General features: G+C 40.0%; 2 protein-coding genes across 2 annotated transcripts in view; one reads left to right on the top strand and one right to left on the bottom strand.

The window, feature by feature from the left end:
* The window catches only part of LOC139700310 (sperm-associated antigen 6-like), a 156,808-nt gene that overhangs the window by 41,289 nt on the left and 90,941 nt on the right, over positions 1-24,578 (top strand). The gene's annotated exons all lie outside the window — the stretch shown is intronic.
* LOC139698968 (uncharacterized) overlaps positions 1-24,578 on the bottom strand; it is a 90,795-nt gene that overhangs the window by 27,100 nt on the left and 39,117 nt on the right. The window lies entirely within an intron of this gene.

Genomic DNA, 24,578 nt, shown 5'->3' with positions numbered 1-24,578 from the left:
GCATTTAAAAAGTACAGGGAAAAACTTATTTTGTCGGTTCTATTTAGGGCAATGTTTTTAACTCAATATATAAACTGCATCTGTTGTGTATTTATGTGGTTTTGGCTTTCAGCACACAATCATATTCACTGATTCACTGATATTTTGTGCCCAAAAAGAGGGCTTACGTAGTCCTCATTTTTCCAGCGTACTTACAAACAATTGCCATTACATGTTAAAAATCTCTTAGTAATATATTTAATTAATATGCCGTTATTATTCTCCAAATGGCAGATATATGTCAACTATTTTGAAAGAACCCTCAATTGGAAAGATTGTGATTCTCTGGCTAACTGGTACTGGGGCCTCAACAATCGAGCTATCCATTCAGATATTCTCACTAGCAATAATGTGGCCCAAAGCCAAGCAATTGTCAAAGTGGTGACATTTCACGAACTTCATCTTTCGTCTCAACGCCTTTTGTATTAAAAAATATAAAAAAAACATTTACAGGCAGACAGTCCATGAAACTCTGAACCGTATCTTTGTCTGATTAAAATTCTCGGCCTCCTCTTCCTCTTCCCAGAAATGCTTAATGAGAGTATCCTCTGATATCATGAGGTTTGCAAACACCCTCTCTCTCATTCTGATTAAATTTTGCCTACAGGTCTTCTACTTTATCATCTTTTTCTGCTATATCATTTCATTTTTCGTGTGCCTTTTTCCAACCTTTATTATCCGATAGTACCACGTCTCTATGTTGAGGCTAATTACAGCTCAATATCTGAAAAATACCATGCTCAAAACTATGTCCCTATTATTTAAAAAAATGCTATTTTCTCTCTCAAATGGAGCCTCACACCGAGGTTACATCGTCTTTGCTGTCTCCTTCGATCCCAAGCCATTTCCTTTCCTATTTCACTACTCTACCAGTTCTGAACACGACGGGGTTTCTGACGCAATCAGCTGCGCAGCGTGTTGCCGCTGGCTCGTGGCATACTGCACTACATCTAAACAGTCTCCCCTCATTCTCCTCGTGTCTTTTAAATCTCTCAAAGGGATGTTTTATTTTAGCTCACTGCTGCGCCTCATGGTTAAGACGTGAATCGTTTGCTTGAAGGAGAGACGGGAATTACGATTGCCCTGGAATCTATCGCGAGTTGCCATTAATTTTAGTTATTTTTTTCTCAGTGAGTGGCGGCCCCCCGAGTGCGTGCAAATTGCTTGGTTAACTCCCAAAGCCTCTACCTCCGCCTTTCCTTTTCTCCTGCCGACTTCAGAGAACTTAATCTCAGGGCCTCCGGATTCTTTCGGAACGCTCGCACGGCGCCAAACGAGGATGAGAAGTAGTGAATATGACGGCAGGAAAGTCGCCATTTGGGACACGGGGTCGTTCAAATATCGATAAACCATTACTGTAGGATAATTAGTCCTTTTATTGGATAAATTATAAGTAAATGGCGTAAAAATAGTCTTTTAAATTTATTTCTTAAGCTTAAATCCAGCTGATTTTGTGCAAATGAGACCCAGATATGAACATTAACAAAGATGTTTTGCGAATATGGTTGCATTTGGTGACTCTGAAATTTTCATGCAATGAAAAAAATCAAGAAAAAAGTGGATTATTCTTAATAATGTTAAGGGTACAGTTTTGTCCTGCTAATATTGAAAGTTCTTACTTTCCTCGGAGTTGGTTATGCAAAAGAATAAAAGTACAATAGATTTGAAAGAAAATATAAATGGGTAAAATAGACAGTCATTTGAGTCAAACAAGTTGTTTAGAATACCGTAATTGCGCAAGTTAGTCATCAAAGATACTGCATGCATTGTTTTCAAGGCGTGGAGGCCAATTTGAAAAGAGAATTTTTAGACTCGGGTATTCCTTTTATTCCTATTATAACATTGTTTGTAGATTTACATTTTCCCATTTAGTGAGCATTTTAATGATAGAAGCACTACATATTCTCAATTAGTATGAAAAATACCTTCCAATTAATGATCGTATTTTCCCATTCCTTCACATTTTATTATGTTGAAATTGATATTACGTTGAAAATTTAAAAAAAGTCGGATGCATGAAACAATCCAAATGAGCATTGAAAATTTATGCCAAAAAGGCGAAAAAATAAAGAATAAAATAATACGAGTAAACCCCTTTTTGTGACTCTTTGGCTGAAGCACGAAATCTTTTACCGCCGTTCATAAAAGATGAGGGTTAATTATACTGATGGCGCTAGGATCAAAGGCATTTATTTATATAGGGACACTTTCTAATTTTGCCTCTATATAATAAAAGAACTTCGCCACTAGAAGGAACGGGATTATAACGTAAAAGGGTTTCCGCTTGTGACACTTAACTTCCACTTAAATAATTAAATTTTTAAGCGACAATCTCTACTCTGGCACATTTGGTGTAATCCTGCTACAAACACTAGAAAAGGTGCAGGAAATCCATTGTTTGGGGTCATTCCTTGTCTTAATTTTTCGTTCTATGATTTTACTCATCAACTAGACTTAAAACTAAGTTGTTGTACAAATTGGAGTTATGAACGCTCAACGGAGTTTAAATACCAGATGGCTTCATCCCTAAAAGTAGTTTAAAACTCCTTGTTATCCACCCTCCTTCATAGGAATGAATGGTTAAAATTAATTTTCAATTATTATATACTTGAATAAGGTACTTTAGAATTATTTATCGCTGGTATTTATTTGTATGATATTTAAACAGCTATGTATACGATGGTAAAAAAATACACTCCCTATAGATGTTAGTGGTATATTTGCGAGTTCAAAAGAATTGTTTTCTCTGAAATTATCATTACCATGACTGTGTAGTTATAATATTAGGCAGCCTGTCATCGATTTGTTGTAAATAAATTTACTTTTTTGCTATCTAAAAACTGAGCTTTCGAATCGCCTTTGTCCATTCCATCCATTATTATGAAAAATCAAGGAAAGTTTGTTTTTTTTTTAAAGAATCATTATGTGCGTTAAGCCGTAGTGATATTGGCGACAATATCCGCGGAAATCGGCTTGGTACGTTTCCCGTGAATTACTATCATAGGCAAAATCTTTTCGTCGGTTCAGGAATATTTCACCTACCCCGTTACCGCCCCCCGCCATCCCACGACATGACTCAAATACGTGACTTCGTGCGCTTTCCCCCCTCCCCCATCCTAACCTCCTTCCCTCTCCCTCTTCCCCACCCCCACTCACCGTGCCCTCTCGAGATTATCATCTCCGAACGAACCACAGAAACACCCACGCCAACTCCGCTGCCGCAACTGCCCTCCAACCTCCCTCCCACATCCCTCCCCCTCACCCCATAAAACCTTTCCTCCGACCTCAAAGTTGCTTCCTTCCCTTCTCCCTCTCCTCTCCCCGCTCTCACACCAGGGCCTCGGTGACTCCTTCTTGAACTCATTTATCCACCCACGCACCCCATCAACCCCCCTGACCACCTCCTCGCCTCTTTCAGTGTGATGCCGATCGACCCGTGAGCAGAAACGCGCCTGGCTTTTATTTTAAGGGTTTTGAGCATCGCAAGAGTTTGTAGTGTCCGTCACTGTATTCATGTTTTGGTTAGTGGGATTTGAACTGAACCTCAATAAATTAAGTTGCTTTTTGTGTATTTTCGATAGGAAGAAACCTTAGTGATTACGCACAAAAAGTTTTTTTTATTGATTTAAGTTTTATTTTTAAAATTTCTCCTGCGCAAACCAGTCGTCAGACAACCCTATAAATGTACATCTCTATGATCCGAAGTTAAATTTATTTCCGATAACCTTATTTATTGCATAATTCATTCATGGTTGCAAACGAGCGGTTCGCATGGGGTTGTTGAATAAATGAAGGCGCGAAATATTTGCGAACTCTTATTTTAGGAGAATCCTGTAAGTTACCTCGTTTCCGTTCATAATGCGCAATGTTATGTTTAAACACCCGGAATTTTATATCTTAAAGGAATTTTTAAAGTTAAAATTAATCTGTCTTCTGTTGCAACACATTCTGAGTTTTTGGCCACTTTGTTTCTCTTTTCTTATTTTGTGATTTTCCAATTCTTTCGACACTTAGATGAAAATTTTCGGATAATCCATTAAGGCTAAAAAATGAAATGAAGTTCATGAAACTTGGGTCACAGCTCAATCTTGGTATATCCATGTGTGTGTGTGTGTGTGTGTGTATATATATATATATATATATATATATATATATATATATATATATATATATATATATATATATATATATATATATATATATACCACGATTATACGGAAAAACTCATACGAGCGGCACAATAATTGGCTGACACAACATAACACAAATAGAAAAGAATAGACACATATAAAAGAACACTTACACGGTAAATTGTTCTAGCTTTCGGCCCTCTCAGGGGCCTTCTTCAAGAGAGACTGAAAATATGCTATGGAACAGGAGAGGGGAAAGAGTTATGGGCGTGGAGGGGAGGTGTGGAGGGGAGGTGTGGAGGGGAGGTGTGGAGGGGAGGTGTGGAGGGAATGCTGGGAGGGAAATTAAATATGGCGGTTAAGGGTGGGAATTTTAAAGGAACGGAAGGATAGTATGTAGGCGGATTCACGAGTTCTCACCTCTATGTTGGTAGCTGAATCAGGTAGGGATTCTAGGATGCTGAGGGAAAAACACTGGTCGAATGAAAGGTTGTGGGAATTGGCGTGTGAAGGGATAGGAAGAGAAGAGAGTGAGGCAGAATTACAGGAGTATCGGTGATTATTCATTCGGATGGATAAGGGGGTAATGCATTCACCTATGTAGAAGGAAGTGCAGTGCTTGCATGATAAAAGATAAATAATATTTTTTGAGAGGCAATTAGCGTGGGAACGAGGTGGGGGGGCTATGAGGGGATGTAGGGAGAGGGGAGTAGGCATAATAAGAGGACAGGTTTTACATCGGGGGCGGTTGCAAGTTGGGGAAATATTGGGAAATTTGTCACGGGGGGGCGCCAAAGGGTTGGTGGATCTCAGAAGGTTTTTGAGATTGGCGGGTCGTCTGTATGCGATAGATGGGCATTGGGGTAGTAAGGATGAGGTCGCGTCATTGTCATGTAGAATTGGGAACAGTTCTTTAAGGAGGGTTTTCAGTCTGTGTGATCCGGGGTAATAGGTGGTGCAAAGGTTGAGTCCTGCGTCAGATGTGGGCTTGTTATTGTGTGGTGTGTGTGGTCGGGTGGAACGGTGGATTTTATTTCGTAGCAACTTTTCTGGGTAACCGCGTTTGAGGAGTGCAAGGTGTAGATTGGCAAGGTATTTGTTGAGAGTGGCTGTGGTGTTGCAAATTCGGTGTCCGCGGATAGAGAGAGAGTTAGGAATCGAGCGTTTTGTGTGTTGAGGATGACAGCTAGTGTGGTGAAGGTATTGCTGATGGTTAGTGGCTTTGATGTGTACTGAAGTAGTGAATTTGTTGTTTTGAAGTGAGATGTCTGTGTCAAGAAAGGTGATAGTGGAGTCTGAAATGGAAGAGGTGAATTTAACCGTGAAAGATGAATTTAAGGCGGATAAGAAGTTGTTGAGAGAGTCAGAGCCATGTGTCCAGAGAATAAAAATATCGTCTATGTAGCGGACCCAGAAAAGAGGTTGAAGGGGTTGCTGTGACAGGAAGGTCTCTTCGAGATGGCCCATGAAGAGATTGGCGTATGATGGTGCCATCCTCGTTCCCATCGCTGTGCCTTTTGTCTGTAGGTAAAAACAATTTTGGAAAGTGAATGCATTTTTTGTAAGGACGAAAGTGGCAAGATTGAGGAGAAATTCCGTTGAAGGGCGCTGGGGTAGGGGGCGCAGAGAAAGATAATGCCGGAGGGAGGATAAACCTTCTGCATGGGGAATAGAAGTGTAGAGTGAGGTAACGTCGATGGTGGCCATAAGTAGGTTGGGTGTGGAGGGAATAGAGACGGAATTTAGACGGTCGAGGAAGTGGTACGTGTCTTTCGTGAAGGAGGGCAAGGAGAGTACAAGTGGTTGTAGGTGGTGGTCAAGGAATGCGGAGATTCTTTCGGTGGGAGAATTGTAACTGGAAACTATAGGACGACAGGGGATGTTGGGTTTGTGTATTTTTGGGAGGAGATAAAACTGGGGTGTTCTGGGGTTTGGGGGTGAAAGTAGGGATATGTCTTGGGAGGTGAGGCCTTCTTCTGGTCCGGAGTGGAGGAGAAAAGACCGAATTTCGGTTTGGAAAGTTTGTGTTGGGTTTTTGGTTAGAGTGGTATAGGTGGATGTATCATTCAGGTGAGCGAGGGCTTTGGAAATATAATCTTTGGTGTTTAGAATTACAACAGAGGAGCCTTTGTCGGCGGAGGTAACAACGATGTTAGGATTGGACTGTAGGGTTTTTAGGGCATGACGTTCGTTCATGGAGAGGTTATTTTTCGGTCTGAGATGTTTTCTGAAGGATTGATTGGAAACTTTTTCGATGAGGAGACGTATAAAAATTTCGACAGGATGGTTACTAGGAAGGGGTTTTGGCTCATGAGTTGAAGCCGGGCGGAATTTGTCAAGTGCGGGATTGGTATTTAGGTTACTGAAAGGTTTACTTTGTGATTTCCAGAAGGCGCGCCATCGAAGGTTTCGGCAGAAATTGAGGGTATCAGTGAGTATGTTTATGTGGTTTATTTTTGGTGTAGGGGAGAAGGATAGGCCTTTGCTAAGAACGGATATTTCATTGTCTGAAAGGCTGGTGTTTGAAAGGTTTACAATGTCATGGGCATTGTCGGGGGGAGGGGGGGTGTTGGGATTGTTCGGTGGTGGCTGGCGTTTTGGAAAAACCGGAGGGCCTTTGGGAGGAGGGGGAAGGTTGTAAATGCTGCGGAGGTCAGGCTTATATTGAAAGAGTGGGGGTGGTTGAGGAGGAGGTGGCGGGAAAGGGTGAGAGTGTGGAATTTTGAGACCAACTCGGAAGTAGGAAATATACAAGTTGGACAGCTTTTTAAGGAGAGTTTGACGTTTTTGTTGGAGGGAACGTAGGGCAGACGAAATTATGGCGTTGAGTTGTGGAATTAGGTGAGCAGAAGCCAAAGAGATTATTTTAAAGAGGGAAAAAAGGTTTGATTTGTGTTGTTCACGAATGCATTGGTATTGCATAAGGATAAGGTGGGTGTATTCTAAAGATTTTTGGTAAGAGAATGCATTAAGTATGGGGTGGATATCGGGAAGAGTAGCAGATAGTGGTAGGGAAATGACTAGACCGTTGGGAACGATTCCTAAGGACAGGCAGGAGGTGAGAAACTCGGTGTGGCTTGTGTATTTGGCGAGCTTATAGGCGTGACGGCGAAAATTTCGGATCCAAGACGGAATGGGATGAGGGTGGTCCATGTTTAGGCGATTGAGAAGGTTGTGGAAAATAAATAGGAAACGAAGGAAGACAGTGGTGAGGGAAAGGATAGCACATTCAAAATAGAGCAGAATCCGCGGCGAAAAACCTGGTGCTGGATCCCACGACGAACACAGAAGAGACAGGAACAGTAGCTAGGTAGCTTAATATCACGATTGTACGGAAAAACTCATACGAGCGGCACAATAATTGGCTGACACAACATAACACAAATAGAAAAGAATAGACACATATAAAAGAACACTTACACGGTAAATTGTTCTAGCTTTCTTGTTAGTCTCTTCTGTGTTCGTCGTGGGATCCAGCACCAGGTTTTTCGCCGCGGATTCTGCTCTATTTTGAATGTGCTATCCTTTCCCTCACCACTGTCTTCCTTCGTTTCCTATTTATTTTCCACAACCTTCTCAATCGCCTAAACATGGACCACCCTCATCCCATTCCGTCTTGGATCCGAAATTTTCGCCGTCACGCCTATAAGCTCGCCAAATACACAAGCCACACCGAGTTTCTCACCTCCTGCCTGTCCTTAGGAATCGTTCCCAACGGTCTAGTCATTTCCCTACCACTATCTGCTACTCTTCCCGATATCCACCCCATACTTAATGCATTCTCTTACCAAAAATCTTTAGAATACACCCACCTTATCCTTATGCAATACCAATGCATTCGTGAACAACACAAATCAAACCTTTTTTCCCTCTTTAAAATAATCTCTTTGGCTTCTGCTCACCTAATTCCACAACTCAACGCCATAATTTCGTCTGCCCTACGTTCCCTCCAACAAAAACGTCAAACTCTCCTTAAAAAGCTGTCCAACTTGTATATTTCCTACTTCCGAGTTGGTCTCAAAATTCCACACTCTCACCCTTTCCCGCCACCTCCTCCTCAACCACCCCCACTCTTTCAATATAAGCCTGACCTCCGCAGCATTTACAACCTTCCCCCTCCTCCCAAAGGCCCTCCGGTTTTTCCAAAACGCCAGCCACCACCGAACAATCCCAACACCCCCCCTCCCCCCGACAATGCCCATGACATTGTAAACCTTTCAAACACCAGCCTTTCAGACAATGAAATATCCGTTCTTAGCAAAGGCCTATCCTTCTCCCCTACACCAAAAATAAACCACATAAACATACTCACTGATACCCTCAATTTCTGCCGAAACCTTCGATGGCGCGCCTTCTGGAAATCACAAAGTAAACCTTTCAGTAACCTAAATACCAATCCCGCACTTGACAAATTCCGCCCGGCTTCAACTCATGAGCCAAAACCCCTTCCTAGTAACCATCCTGTCGAAATTTTTATACGTCTCCTCATCGAAAAAGTTTCCAATCAATCCTTCAGAAAACATCTCAGACCGAAAAATAACCTCTCCATGAACGAACGTCATGCCCTAAAAACCCTACAGTCCAATCCTAACATCGTTGTTACCTCCGCCGACAAAGGCTCCTCTGTTGTAATTCTAAACACCAAAGATTATATTTCCAAAGCCCTCGCTCACCTGAATGATACATCCACCTATACCACTCTAACCAAAAACCCAACACAAACTTTCCAAACCGAAATTCGGTCTTTTCTCCTCCACTCCGGACCAGAAGAAGGCCTCACCTCCCAAGACATATCCCTACTTTCACCCCCAAACCCCAGAACACCCCAGTTTTATCTCCTCCCAAAAATACACAAACCCAACATCCCCTGTCGTCCTATAGTTTCCAGTTACAATTCTCCCACCGAAAGAATCTCCGCATTCCTTGACCACCACCTACAACCACTTGTACTCTCCTTGCCCTCCTTCACGAAAGACACGTACCACTTCCTCGACCGTCTAAATTCCGTCTCTATTCCCTCCACACCCAACCTACTTATGGCCACCATCGACGTTACCTCACTCTACACTTCTATTCCCCATGCAGAAGGTTTATCCTCCCTCCGGCATTATCTTTCTCTGCGCCCCCTACCCCAGCGCCCTTCAACGGAATTTCTCCTCAATCTTGCCACTTTCGTCCTTACAAAAAATGCATTCACTTTCCAAAATTGTTTTTACCTACAGACAAAAGGCACAGCGATGGGAACGAGGATGGCACCATCATACGCCAATCTCTTCATGGGCCATCTCGAAGAGACCTTCCTGTCACAGCAACCCCTTCAACCTCTTTTCTGGGTCCGCTACATAGACGATATTTTTATTCTCTGGACACATGGCTCTGACTCTCTCAACAACTTCTTATCCGCCTTAAATTCATCTTTCACGGTTAAATTCACCTCTTCCATTTCAGACTCCACTATCACCTTTCTTGACACAGACATCTCACTTCAAAACAACAAATTCACTACTTCAGTACACATCAAAGCCACTAACCATCAGCAATACCTTCACCACACTAGCTGTCATCCTCAACACACAAAACGCTCGATTCCTAACTCTCTCTCTATCCGCGGACACCGAATTTGCAACACCACAGCCACTCTCAACAAATACCTTGCCAATCTACACCTTGCACTCCTCAAACGCGGTTACCCAGAAAAGTTGCTACGAAATAAAATCCACCGTTCCACCCGACCACACACACCACACAATAACAAGCCCACATCTGACGCAGGACTCAACCTTTGCACCACCTATTACCCCGGATCACACAGACTGAAAACCCTCCTTAAAGAACTGTTCCCAATTCTACATGACAATGACGCGACCTCATCCTTACTACCCCAATGCCCATCTATCGCATACAGACGACCCGCCAATCTCAAAAACCTTCTGAGATCCACCAACCCTTTGGCGCCCCCCCGTGACAAATTTCCCAATATTTCCCCAACTTGCAACCGCCCCCGATGTAAAACCTGTCCTCTTATTATGCCTACTCCCCTCTCCCTACATCCCCTCATAGCCCCCCCACCTCGTTCCCACGCTAATTGCCTCTCAAAAAATATTATTTATCTTTTATCATGCAAGCACTGCACTTCCTTCTACATAGGTGAATGCATTACCCCCTTATCCATCCGAATGAATAATCACCGATACTCCTGTAATTCTGCCTCACTCTCTTCTCTTCCTATCCCTTCACACGCCAATTCCCACAACCTTTCATTCGACCAGTGTTTTTCCCTCAGCATCCTAGAATCCCTACCTGATTCAGCTACCAACATAGAGGTGAGAACTCGTGAATCCGCCTACATACTATCCTTCCGTTCCTTTAAAATTCCCACCCTTAACCGCCATATTTAATTTCCCTCCCAGCATTCCCTCCACACCTCCCCTCCACACCTCCCCTCCACACCTCCCCTCCACACCTCCCCTCCACGCCCATAACTCTTTCCCCTCTCCTGTTCCATAGCATATTTTCAGTCTCTCTTGAAGAAGGCCCCTGAGAGGGCCGAAAGCTAGAACAATTTACCGTGTAAGTGTTCTTTTATATGTGTCTATTCTTTTCTATTTGTGTTATGTTGTGTCAGCCAATTATATATATATATACACACACACAAACACCCAAACACATACCCAGATAAAATACACACGTGCCAACGCTTTTTCCAATCCTCGAAGCAATTCTGATGAGCACTTAATGGCATAGCTGTGAGCTCTTCCAGCGATGTAGTATTTATCTCCTCATTCGTCTCAAATATCCGTCCTTTCATAGGTCTCTTCAGTTTTTGGAACAGGAAAAAGTCGCAGGGGGCCAAATCCGGTGAATTTGGTGGCTGAGGCATGATTGTGGTGTTATTTTTGACCCAAAAATCTCTCACAAGCAACGATGAGTGAGCAGGTGCATTGTCGTGATGCAAAAGCTATGAATTGTTTTTTCACAATGCCGGACGTTTCTTTAGTATCAATTCTCAAAAACGGCGCATAACGTCAAGATAATACTCCTTATTGACCGTAAAAACTCACGGCAAGAATTTATGATTGATGCACTACGCCCCAGGAATGGAAGAAAACATTGAGCAAAACCTTGACGTTTGATCGAACTTAGCGTGCTTTTTTAGGTCTTGGTTCTCCTGGGTTCTTCTATTGTGACGATTGGGCTTTGGTTTCGATGTCGTAACCATATACCAACAATTCGTCGCCAGTTATGATCCTTTTGGGCAAATCAGGATCATCATTCACGTCATCCAACAGCTCCTGAGTGATGCTCATGCGACGGTTCCTCAGGTCAAAATTGAACAGTTTAGGAACGAATTTCACTGACACACGTCTCATGCCCAAAACATCCGAAAATATTGTATGGCACGAGCCAACCGGTATGCAAACATCCTTAGCAATTTCTCTTATAGTGATTCAATGCATTTTCAAAACAAGTTTCCTCACCGCTTCAACGTTTTCATCCGTTTTTGATGTGCTGGGGCGTCCAGAGCGAGGTTCGTCATTGTCATCTTCTCGGCCATCTTGGAAGAGCTTGTACCACTTATAAACATTTTTTACTCAGAGCAGACTCACCGTATGCAACTATCAACATTTCAAGTGTTTTGGAACACTTAGTTCCATTTTTTACACAAAATTTGATGCAAATATTTGACCAATATTTTAACGGCAGAAAATGGCCGATCACACCAAGACACGACTAACATTTGTATATTTCAATAAAAAACTAAATGTATTATATCGTTGAAACTGTTAAAACATGTTTGGAAGATCTTTACCAACATAACAAAAAAATCGAATGTATGTTGCCCGCAAAATTTGAAAAGTCACGTTACTTTTTGAACGCATCCACTATTTATAGTATACATACAGGTACAAATACATATCAATATATTTATATATATTTATATGTTTGGGTCGCGGTAGTCCAGGGGGTAGAGCGTTGGACTGCTGACCGGAGGGGGCCGGGTTCGATTCCCGGGCTAGGCACTCCGGGCATTTGCAACTCCACCCAAGCTATGTAATTTTTCGGGTACCAGATCTTCCAGGGAAACCATAACTGGCACAAGGAAAGGAACTGGTCCCCCTACCCTGATGTGCGAATTTCACATGCTGTAAGGCTTAGTACTGGGTGAACTCTACCATCACCTACCAAACCGACCTTCGTGTTGATTAGTGTTTTACTGTATACATATATATATATATATATATATATATATATATATATATATATATATACATACATACATATATATATATATAATATATAATATATACACACACACATATATTTATATATATATATATATAAATATTATTTTTAAAACATAAATCAAATTATTTTAATGATACTATATATTTCTGTATTGATTCTTCTTTTGACATAACGGCTATTGGTGGATTTCGATGGTGCTTACTACAAAAAAACAGGCGGCGTACTCTGGAATTCTCTGGGCAATCATTTACCGTTTTTTGTTTCGACAACTTCACTGTTGTTATTAAGACAATTTTTCACCCGTCGTTATCGCGAAGAACAGCTTAGGAAATAGTGTGTGTACGCAAGCGAATTGGTTCTCCTCCTTTTGTGATCTCGGCCGGGAAGTTTTCCGGTGATGACAGCACTGTGTTTACGTGCCTCTAAAACCACAACGCTCTCCCCGTTGTGTTGAACTCCTGGGGGCGTCAAATTCGCCAAATCCCCTCCAAGCCCTTCTTTCCAATCACCCTCAATAATCCTCCTTCCTCTTGCCATATAATCTATCGCCCCCGGTCGTCGGGTAAATGCCGTGCGTGCGCTTCAGATGCTTGCAATGATCTCAAGGGACCCTGAGGGTCTCTGGATATACATCGCCGCTCACGGGGGTTGTTGGACAAGAAAGAATCCATAAATCTGACCCAAGTCTTAATTCTGGATCTGGATGGTTTTGGGTAGATCAGCAAATCGTTATCTTCCCGATTCCAGTTTTGCATTTACTTGCACTAGCTTCTCGTGTTCAATGTCCAACTCCTAATAATCACCGACATATTTCGCAGGTTTATCTCTTTTTTGTCATGGAACGTTACTTAATAAAATAACAGAGTTCATTCTAAGAATCATTATTGAAAGAAATTTAATTTTCCTTAACAACTTTAGTTCTCATGACTTTAGTCCGGCATCAAGCAACAGTTCATATCTTTTCTCATTAGATATATGCATACCCGTGATTCCGTTCCCATTCGGAAGAGTTAAAAAAGCCTTATTTATTACAGGAACTCATTCTTTTACACTTATTTCCACCATACTGTCCACTTGCATACTTCTTTCGCCTCCGTCTAATTCCTACATTGTTTCACAAGGCTCTTTTGTTCCCAAGACATGCAATATGCTTCGTCATGAGATTCTTTTCAGCCAAAAATTCGTCTATTCCTTTCTCTAAAAATATTCTCTGCCTTCCCCATCTGTTTGATGGTTCAAATCTCATACATTTACAATCTCTCGACAAAATCAAACTTGCGCAGTACAATTCTTTTATGCATTCATATTACAGATGCACCCAATCGGCATTCTCTAGTGACAGAAACATTTCCAACCCTATCCCTTATATTTTTCTTAAAAAACTCCTGAAATAGCTGATATTCTCATTTACTCTTTTCTTATTACGTATAAGAGTCGCCTACTTGTGAAAATCCTTTTTTTTCAATGGAATTTGAAAAATTGGTGAAAGTGCATTTCAAATATTTTTTAAATTACGAAAAACAATGAATTTCAGCTAATATAATAGTTAAGTATGACAACGCTTGGCCATGTAACCATATTAGTGTATTTACTGTAGGTTACAATAATTACTGGTGAATGTCCTTTTTAGTATAATTTTCTTAATGAAAATTCTATATTTATTTTCGCAAACTATATTTTAACTTGATTTTTACCTTAGTTTAAACAGAGGGTAAAGGAATGTTTTCTTTGAAGGGGATGAATTATCTGTGGAATTAGGCTACTGGCTTGTTTGTCATTTCTGCTAAAGCCCTTCGGAAAAACCTTAGAGCGAGCTGCGTGTCAGTTTCAGGAAACATAGCTCGCATTCATGCTGCTTTCTTGCGCTTTTGTCCCTTAAGCTTTCGACTCGCACTCTCAATTGCTTTTTCCTGATAATTTTTCTTACTAATACTGACAACAATACCAAAATATCTCCATCGATTCCAATATCATAATGCCTCTTACGCTTTGCTTCCCGTGCCATAAAGATAAAGAACATCCATTTGTCTTGCAATGATTTCATCCACCAACTCGTGTTCCTTTCCTTATACACTTATAACCCATTGTAATTGTAATTTTCATAATCGTACTTTACAGATACAGACCTTTGACTTATTGCGGAACTTGCTTTTGCAAATATTTTATTTCCATACTGTCTTATTTTTTTGTGAAGGAAAATATTTTCAATGGGGATAATACTTCGATCAGTTGATATTATAATTTAAATGTAATACATGGCACCGATTCCTCAGGAAAAGAAATTCACTGATCCAGTGGCAATGGCAATGCAGACGATGATTTTATTCTTTGTCATCTTTCCTTGCTCTACTCTGTACTTAAGGTCCAGTTTTGGACGAGTGAACGATTAGTCTTGAATTCACTTCAGAAGTTATATCGCCTTACCTTTATACTTAGCTCGGAATATATCTTTGCAATAGACCTGACTAATGACATTTTTTATTATTATTTGAAATATTCTTCCCCAATTAGTAATCAAGACGTATTTTATGAAATAAATATAATTAACGAAGGGATCGCTCCTCATTGGTAAAGTTAGGTGAACTTGACTTAAAAAAGGTAACATTTGCTAACTTTTGAAATGCTCCGATGATTCATTCCGCTCTTTTAATGATGTTCTCGAAATATCTCACTTCAAGTTTCAGACCACGATCCGTTATCGTAATTGGAACATGATGCATAGGAAGATGTCTTGCGAAATCTCCTACTGCCCGTCGAAATTGCGTCCGAGAAAAGGAGAGATGGCGTTAAATTTCCCGAGCGAATTTCCGGGGTGGCTAACATTTCTATTCAAGGCCACTCCTAGTTTTCTATTTCTGCGCGCGCTTCATTCATAACTTCCTCGCCTCGGCCACTCAGATTAGTCATTCGATCATGCTCGCGAAAATATCCCCGTTTTTAAGATTAAGTACAGCTTCCAAGGCTAAATTTAATGCGAGAGTTGATCTCAAAAATATTTACATCATACAGCTTTGTACTCAGGGTACACCACCCTTATTAGTTTTCTGAGAAAATGAATGTAAAACCAATTTTTTTAGTAGTGTTGGTATGCATTTTGAATTGTAAATATATCCAGAGAATAAGGTATAAATTTGTCGAAACCCAGATCTAGCTACCAAATATCTGCTAAAATGTACAAATTGATTTTCTAATTCTCCAGCAATACATTATGAAAGTAACTCTTTTCATATCGTTTGACAAATGATCAAGAATATAGAATTAAATATGGTTAATTTTTCTAGTAATTTATTTCTTGCTAGAATTGTCTCGCCTTTTCTCGTTGAAGTACATATTTTTATTCAAATAACTCATTTCGCTTAAAATCATTGAGTCTTATTAAATTTATTTTTAAAGAAAATTTTTCAAAAAGTTCGCTAAGTAATGAAATGCAAAATATTCTAAAAATATAACTCCCAAGTAATCTTTCCGCTTAGCAGCTGGAGACCGTTAATTAACCTCTCTTTGATAATTCTTTCGTTCTCGATTGCTTTTGAAAAAATATATTTTCTCCTGAATGTAAAGATTTTTCTCGATATGGCAAGGATATATCCACGCAAAAGAAATAGCTATAAATCCGCTTCAATAGGCAGCACGGAACAGCATTTAATTGGTGCCCGCATCAATGTATTAGGAAGCATCACTTGTAAAAATGACTGGATTGGAAAATTACTGAAAGCACGCCAATGCATAATATCTCACGCACCCCTTCCGTGAATTTTACGGCCAGATCCTTGTTATTATTATTCATTACCGCCAGCCGTATACGCTTTATTTCCTGTCATCATCAATGAAATGAGAAAATACTTTCTGGCAGAAAAATTGAACTCTCTCTGTTCCTATAAAAAATTAAGTAGGTTTAGCTGCCGAGAAAAATAATTAGTTGAAACCCAAAAATAAAATGTCGTATATCATGCATAAGAATAATTCTGTCAACATATTGAAAACTGTTTAATTCGTTTTGATTTCCTAGTGAAATAATATGGAAAAATGAGATAGCCATCTTCATTTTGCCTGTCGCTGAACGTACCTATGTTAATTTCGATGTCATATACATGCATCTGCGCATTTTTCTGCTTCCTTATATTCTACCTACTTTTCATTCACTAATATATTCTAATAGCGCAAATAACTTCATCATGCGATTGCTTCCCTTATTTTACTACAAATGAATATCTCCATCTCGAATGACGGTAAATGAATAATGACACACTATGTAACATTTTTTAGCGCTAGAAAGTCACAATAAGTGATATTCGTTTTACTTGAAGATAACTTATCGGCCATAACTCAGTCAAGATGGTATAAAAGCATTATTTTTGACACTTTAAGATTTATTTAATCTATTCGTTATTAGAATAGTTCCCTCCGTCCAATTCCTGAGAATTCTTGATAGTTCATTTGAATCCTTAGGATTTTACGCCAGCAATTATTCTCTGAGTTGACTATTGAAAATTGTAATTAAAGAGATGATTGTCTTGATAAATTACCCGGAATTAATTGATGAGACGTCATACACGCAGTACGCCGCCCTGATTGACCTCCTAACGAGTGTTTTGCTATCATTATTCAAGCAATTGAAAAATGTGTTGCCGGGCTAGAAGGTTATAACCTCCATATCTTACATCAAAAAAAATTTGCATCATAAAATAATTGGAGGGTAAATGTAACCAATTTAAGTGCAAGGGGATATATTATTTCGCACAGGCAATGCCACAATTACAGTATACAGGTAAGCAGTTGAGGTACTGCGGGTAATTTTCAGTTCAAGAGTCGGCTCAAGTTCTTAGACCCTTTTAGGTTTGTGAAAAATTGTAAAAGGAGGGGGAAGATAGATAACTGGATAAAAACAATTACGATGGAAGCCCCTCCAGTCAAGGTAATAGAATGCAGACTAAGGGTTTTAAAAAGGTAAGAGAAATTCAATTATTCTGCTGGTATAGAAGGAATTATTAGTACTCTCGAATACGTTGGTAATATTAGTCGTCCAGAAGGAATACGTCAAATTGACCCCCACAATTCAATTTTAAATAGTCATCTTTTTCCCGTTAACACATCGAACAAAGAAAAGTGCCTTTAAAGGACACTGCAAGGAACACGTAAAGAAAATGTTTTCATAGGCAATATCTTTCTAGAACACCTTGCAAAGTAAATTCATTATTTATCGTAATAAATCGCAAAATGAACATTTCTCACTTAGACGACTTGCAGGTCTTGGAACAAGCCAAGGCGTGGTTGTCACATTCTCTCCACTCCACATCGCGTAGTCAAGTAGCGTGAAGTGTGTATATGGGCGGCCCGCACGACATCACTGAGTGTACATTGTGCCTACACTGCAGGAGAGGTGTAAATTTTCTTCGCCACGTAGGAGTGCAGTCATATCCCAGAGCATAGCGAGTATAAATAGATCCTTTCCAACTACTGCCGCATTATGCTATTCTATCATATGTCATTTAAGCATGAATGAAAACCTATTGCGAGGGATTCCTTTTAATTTTCTGAGTTTGTAAAACATGCCGAATCTAGAGTACGCCCAATGTAACGTACACAAACGCATAAAAATATTTTGGCACATCCTCCCACCTTCATGAAACATTACATCAATATCATCAGAGTAAGGGCGTGAATTCGCCTCTTTATGTGAGTGACTCGGCTCTAAATTGCATGATAGGCTTTGTATTTCTACTGCCGCGTTATTATCATTGTTGGATATTCGGTAGCGTACACCTACGTTTCTAAAACGTACTTATTTTATAGTAAAAATAATTATGAAAGGAAGTTTCCAAGGATTGCCTTTTTTGCAGAACCAGGTTTCTAACACTTCCGAGACCAAATATCAAACTCTTTCTTGGAATAATGTTAAATAAGGAGTTCTGTTAAATCTTCTGGCAATGATGTGTTAAATAAGATTGTCTTAGTTAACCTTCAACCCGCAAACTTTTACATTATCGGCCACCCCTGCGTGAAACTCTGTATTCGATTTGCTATAAATAAACTCGGTGGGGAGCATGACATAAATAAGTCTGTTGAATTTCACGAAACATCAAATTCTTAAGTGTATTTCGTGTGCTGTACAATAAGGGTTATATTTTCATTTTAGTAATTACCCAGAAGATAAAATGGTACAATAAACTCTCCTTTGGTATTTTAATCATGTTAGTAATTACTTATAAAGCTTTTTTCAGACATTGTCGCCACATTTCACAAACGCTACTCAAAATTCGTAATTAAATATAAGCCTGCGTATATACTCCGTTAAATTCAAGTTGACTCCGGTCCTCCTTATCTCGGATAATCGATACCTCTCCGTAGTTTTGGAAAGTTCATGAAAAACTTATAAAAGTTCATTTACGGAAAAGGGACCAAGGAGGGAAGTATTTGGAAGGAAGTTGGGAATTTATGAGCCAATATAGAGAAACACTGAAAATGGAGAGTGTTCGTAAAGGCCCATGAATTTTACTGTCACCTACTCCTTTGTGGAGGAGGATTCCATTTGCCATTACGACCTCTAAAGAGTTTGAAGAATCGGCCACAATCACCGTGCTAAGAGCCAAATCCTTTTAAGGATGCGTAAATGGAGATTTTTTTCTAGGAAGTAACTCAGAGCATATTTTTTTCAAGGTTACAATTTGATATGGATTACCTATGGAGTGGAGAGACCTCGGCACAGATATAATGGCAACCCTTTGATGTGGTATATTTCTTGCGTTGCTGTCACACCCTAAGTGGCTAATTAAAATGGGTGTGGTAGACTTTCTGAGGAGGAATATGTGAAAAAATTAAACGAACGTCTTTTTGTATATATTAATAGCGGGTAGACATAAATTACAGATAAACTGCGGGAAGTTACTGATTACCAATCAATTAGGGATTAAAATAAGAAAGTGTCGATTATTGTGGAAGTGATTAGAGTATCAAATGGTAATCTTTATTTTGATTCATTATCTCAATATTTTTTTTCCTAAAACCTAATCCTGTGATTTTTGCGTCTGTACGCTGTCTCATTCTTTCTTGCCGAGATAATACTCTATGCATTTACTTGGACTTATGGTGGTAGCCAACATCAAATACGGTATGGATGCATTCAAGGAAATTCTTTTTTACCCTGATATTTTTTGTAAAATCTTTCTGCAGTAATCATAAGCTTGCATCTAATTCTTCTAATAACTCTTTTCAAAATCCACATTCCGGACCGCAGTATTGTTCTCAAAACTCTGTTTGTCTAACTTGTCAAAACTATTAACTGTCATACCTCCCAGCCAGAATCATTTCCTCAAGACTGTCTTCCGCACAAATACACGTACTTCATAACAACTGAAACCATAGCGGGTCTGCCCTTGGCTTCGATGTAAAATTTGCTCTTATCGATTAATATTAAGTCCAATGTTAAGCTACAGAAGTCACAACCTCCGCCAAGTAACATCTATGTCGGGACTTAATGAGCAGTATCATTTTTTTCTGTGCCTGTCACTCTGTTATGCCCTTACATCAATTTCTTATGCCCATTCATGCCCGTATGATTGGTTTTATTTTAATGCCTCTTACGAAATATATCTTCCCAATATCTGAGTAAAGCAGTAATTGGATTGGCGACTTCTCGATCTGAACAAGATTCAAATACGTATAGCACCTGGGAAAAAGCATTGAGTGCCAAGCCCATCTGACAGTGACTGTAAGGAGGAAAAAATGCCTCATAACTTTTTATCAACGACTCTAAGGTCGCTAAGAAACCATAAATGTCATAGCAACTTATATCTTAGTTGAAACATATTTTGCGTAAATACATATGGCATATCATTTGACGGCTGGTGTAAAAATCTAGTCCATTGTATCAGCCAGCACTAATCTTCAGTATAGGAGTTTACCTCATTTGGCTACTCAATCAATTATTTTGTGAATCAGCTTCGTAGTTATTAAAGGATATGGAATTTATCGGATCTGCATTGAGCCAACTTCCTATGAACGGATTTTCTCATTTAGTTCAAAATCTTGGCTCTTAGGCTACTACATATATCAGAAAGAGTATCAATACGCACGTAGACATTTTTCGTATCCTTGAACTAAAATTCTCTCTACATACATATGTCAGAAATATTTAGACTGGGATTTCATCGGAGAATTCTGTGTTGTAACTCCTCGCCACATGTGCTTCCGCCGCCAATTGCGTGGCAGATCTAAGTGTTTGATGTCAAGCGGTCTGAAGGTGCAAGTCTCGGACGGTCGAGAGATGATCTATTTGGCCTAACGTTTTAAAATTATGGCCTCAAAAATATCCGTGAGCGTGTCACATGTGCATTTCGGGAAATGTCTTCATATCTATATGTTGACGTGTGGTACGAAGCGAGTGACGGCAGTGGCAGGGTTGCGTGAGAGGGCTAAGTGAGGGAGAGGAAAAGTTGGAAAGGGAAGGGAGGACGAGGCACTTTGCGAGCGGGTCCACCTCCTGGGTGTTTACGGAACATCTTATCCTTATTATCGCCAGCGGGAGAGGCTATCCGGTGCCTTGGCACCTCGTCCCGCCTCTTACGGTCCCGATGCTAATGACTACGGCCGCTAGCGATATCCGCAACCTCCTTCCTCTCCCATAATCGCTCCGACTCACCCCCTCTCTCTCTCTCTCTCTCTCTCTCTCTCTCTCTCTCTCTCTCTCGAGAGAGAGAGAGAGAGAGAGAGAGAGAGAGAGCGAAAGAGAGAGATATTTAAGACTTAAAACTTCCATTTCGCCTCCTCCATTCCCCAACCTAGTCTCATGGTCGGATACGTAAAGTCTCAGAAATAGAGGTCCAAGTAATTTAATTTTAATATCCGTCCGCTTCCATCTCCCGTGACCCTTCCTTTCCTTTCTTCGCCCTTTCCCTAGTTCTCCGAGCGGATTTGATAGTGATCGAACGGGATTCGACCGCTGGGGCGGACCGGAACACACCCCTACCGTGGCATCCTCCCTCACGAGACCGGCCGGCCAGTGCGGCGGCGGCAGCGGGCTGAACCGCTTGCCGACTCCATAAGCCGCCCAAGGTCGGCGGAAGCGTTAGGCAGGATGGGAATTCGCCTCGGTAAACAAAACGAGGATGCGTAAATTCTGAGGTTGAAAAAATACATCGGTCTATATTGCTGATAATTTTAGAAGCCCGGTGTTTTGCTTAGCGCTCCGGGGGCAATGATACTTCTTTGATAGTCTTCTAAACATCGGATTCCAGCCGCTGGGAATGATTTACGACCGGTCGGTGCGTCTCGTTGGTGCTTATGTTTTAGAATAGAACTCTTTTACGCCCGGCCCTGATGTTTATATTTTATCATAAGCAAGGTTACGTTCGTGTGGCCAAACGTCGTTCATTAGGAACGAACTGGACAATATGGTCGTTAATAATTTACCCCGTTTTGAAATTCATTAAAAATAGATCCATCCATATGAATCTTAAATCTAAGTGCTACTCAAAATCTTATTACTTTTGACATGCTATCCTGTCTTCTGGGTGTAAACTAGATTCTGATTCGAGATATAAATTAGCGTTTTTTAAGGTTTTTATTCATACTACTTAATCATTATTAAAAGAAGCGAAATCCATAGTATAACACGCCTGAAGAAATGTCTGTCTAGCCGCCTCCTTGAACTTTTCAATTACAATTTATGACAAATGATAGTACTCTTGTGAATGAATAATCGTTTTTAAGTATTTCAATTCAAATTGAAAAGGAGGAGATACGCTGTAATAAGCCTATGTTCTCTATCACGGTTTCTGAGTACGTTTCTCGTATCTACAGTCATGGTCATTGACCTGCCATCTTTGGATCTTTTGGATGGCAGTTTTACCCAGGGTTAACACCAACCAGCTGGATATGTAGCAGAATTAACCAGCTGGATATGTATATAAGCTCATTATATGTATTTTAATGCACGTACTTCTATTAATAACATAACGTACTGTTAACTTAAATGAAGTGAATAATGGTTTGCCGATATTAAACTTGAACAGATACTGCTACACTTGAAGTAACCCGACAAAACACACGTTTTCGTAGTGTCTATTTTTCAACTTTAGGGATTGAGCACATGAAGTTGCGCCTCGTTATTCCATTTTTTTACTCAGATTATGTTTGCTAGTCAAATGGAGGAACAGCCGTGTCAGTTTGATTGATTGCATACCCGTTGGTCCCGGATTGTAAGGATTTAACGGATTGTAAACCTTTCTAGTGCTGGTAGGAACGGACGAAAGGAGCTGTTTTTTATTCAAATATATGTGGATGTCGATTAAAGATAATTAAATTATAACTGTTATGTGCACTAACCAATACTTTGTATACACACAGCCCTGTCACTGAAACAGCATTTAATAGGTAAAAGCAATGAAAAAATTTCAAAAAATAAAACACCTCTCCCCTTGGAGCTATTTTTCCATAGCAATCGCAGAGAAATTATATTATGATTCACATGAAAATGGTTTAATAGCGAGAAATCAAATCGTAAAATTTTTCTCATTGCTACCCAAACGAGAGGAATGGGAAATTAAATGGCTTCTAAAGTGACGGCATCGTACCAGACGGCTCCGTAAGAGTTCTGCATAACTGCGTAAAGTCATTACGATACTCACGGGATTACTTTTTGAAAATGCGATGTTCACTGCAGCGAACGACCCATCCTTCCCTCACCCTTTACCTCTCCCGTCAAGCGAAACCTGAGAGAGTCCGAAATAATTTTACGACAAAACCTTGGCCGTAAATACATATGAAGATGGAGACGGGCTCCACGTGCGTGCGTCCTACCCGCAGAGATCTACGTCACGCCGTGAAATATTTCATTAATTTACGTTGCGGCCGAATGGCGAGCGGCACGCTTCGTTTTCGCCCGCCCGGGAGACAATTGACGCTCGCTCACGCGTCACTCGGCGTCACGGTCTTTCCCCGTAGGCGTCACGACCGCCTTCGAAAGAACAGTTTCCATCTTCTCATGCTTTCAGATTAGTTTTCCTGCCTGTTTTCTTTTGTGTGTCGCTTTTAGCTCAGCATCTAGAGAAAGAAACAGGCTTAAGGATCTTGTGGAATGATACTTCCAAAATACGGACCCCGGAAATACTGTGTCGGTTTTTAATAAGCCTTATATAATATTTATAATAATATAGGTTTTTATTTAGCTAATTAATTTATATGAACGTTGAATTTGCCAGGTAGGTTCGCTAAGTTTGTTGGAAAAACTTATACCAACATTTTTACTCATTCTGAGAAATTATTTGAGTGATGGAGAATTAAAGGAATTGAGCGAAGCAGGAGTATTATTACTGAGAGACTAGCTAAAAGTGCGCTTGCAAAGTCCTTGAAAGAAAACCAAAGAATTTCCATTGAACTGTATTGTGTAATATTTTAAAGAATATTCTGTAATACTTAAATGAAAAAAGAAAGTTCAGCGGGGCATAATAAAAGCTAAGCTTCATGACAATGACCATTATAGTTCTAGTTCAATCAGGTGATACTATCATTAAAGCTAATCGCGTAACAAATTCATAGTGGTTCCTCCTATTTATTAAACGTAGATTGACTCTCGACTAAACATTGCTAAGGTTATTTTTACCTGATGATGACGTTCAACGTCGAAACGTGGGTCGTGTTTTTAAATAAAGTGTGTTGAATTTCAAAGTCAATAATTTCATTTCAATTATTAAGGTTGCTTACACCTTTAACTGTGGCATTAATTTGGCAGTTTATATAAGTTTTTCAAATATACAACTGTTATAAGGAATGAGACTATTTTTCTTTGCCCCGTAGTTCTTTAGAGAATGTATCCTTACGTCCAGCATCTTAAGTAACTGTATCAAAGTCTATCATTGCCAATACATGCGTATTGAATTCACTCTGGAAAAGTTTGCAACTGAGCCAGTTCAGAGCCGTTTATGATATTTATCGTACTATATCAACAGATTCACTTTTTCCTCGCTTTCTCTCTCCACATTGAGAGCACAAAAATGGTTTTTATTCACTTCCCTCGAGATCCTCTGAGAATTGCCATTTCGAAATTTGACGCACCACACCTCCCAAAACTTCCATCAATGAAATTCTTTTGATGTTTCCCAATCCTCAAATATCTTATATTTTCAGAGTGTAGAGAGAACGTCCGAGTCCCGCATGAATGCTCAC

Source organism: Hetaerina americana, unplaced genomic scaffold (genome assembly GCF_022747635.1).
Source record: "Hetaerina americana unplaced genomic scaffold, ioHetAmer1.1.p SCAF_10, whole genome shotgun sequence".
NCBI lineage: Eukaryota > Metazoa > Arthropoda > Insecta > Odonata > Calopterygidae > Hetaerina > Hetaerina americana.
Note: the sequence above shows the minus strand (reverse complement) of the source record. Positions and strands in the feature narration are given on the sequence as shown.